We start from the raw sequence: 976 nt of genomic DNA, 5'->3' as shown, positions 1-976 counted from the left end.
GGCCAGCCCTGATAGACAGATAGGACTGCAGTCCAGCTGAAATAACATTCATCTTGTTAATGGAGTGAGATGGGATACTGTTATTTGATAAAGATAATTGATGTTTTACAGTGAATTGGGAAGCAGCTTCAAGGGCTGTAGGGTCAAGCCCTACAGGGTGGTGGGGTGTCCCCTATTGCTGTGCTGAGGCACAGGATCTGAGAAGTAAAGAGAAAATATATTGAAGAACGGGAAAAGACAGCTGGGTGTGGGGGGCCTCGCCACTTACAAGCAGAGACAGGTGAGGCCCCGAAAGTCCAGGAGCATCTGTATTTATTGGGTATAGGTTAGGGGACAGGGTAGTGAGTGAGGTCATCTTAAGAACAGTGATAGGATCAAGACAATCATGTGTATGATAAGCAAAGGGTCCACCCCCATTAGGTCACCGAGGCAAGGAGGTGGGCTGTGTGCAGTTAAGAGGGTGTAGTGTGTAATATCTCTTATCTAGGGGCAGGCTACTTCTAAGGAATTTTGTAGGAGAATGCTTTGAGTCAGTACAGCAGCGGCAGATCTGACAAGGTCTACAGCCACCTGCTGGCAGCTTCCAGTGATTTCTATAGGAGGATGCTTTGAGTCAGTACATAACAGCAGGGCTGAAAAGATATCCAGCCACCTGGGCAAAATTGTACCAGAGGGGTTTCAAGCTCTGGGATGCTCATGGGATTGCTGATCTGAGGGCAGCCTTCCAGAAGAACTGGAGGCAAGGTACTGCAACTCCTCTTCAGGAGTAATGACTCTTGCTCCAAGCCTGACATAGAATGTGTATCTTTACCATACTGAATGCTGCCGCCTGGGCCATAAATTCTTGTCCTGGTATAAGTGTTTTTCCCTTAAATCAGGCTCTGCACCGTGTCTGCTCTAGACATTCCTCTGACTATAAACAAGATATGATTATATATGTATAGCTGTTTTCCCCTTAATTTATGCTCTGTACCAT

Source organism: Cebus imitator, unplaced genomic scaffold (genome assembly GCF_001604975.1).
Source record: "Cebus imitator isolate Cc_AM_T3 unplaced genomic scaffold, Cebus_imitator-1.0 Scaffold1024, whole genome shotgun sequence".
In the NCBI taxonomy this organism is placed as follows: domain Eukaryota; kingdom Metazoa; phylum Chordata; class Mammalia; order Primates; family Cebidae; genus Cebus; species Cebus imitator.
Note: the sequence above shows the minus strand (reverse complement) of the source record.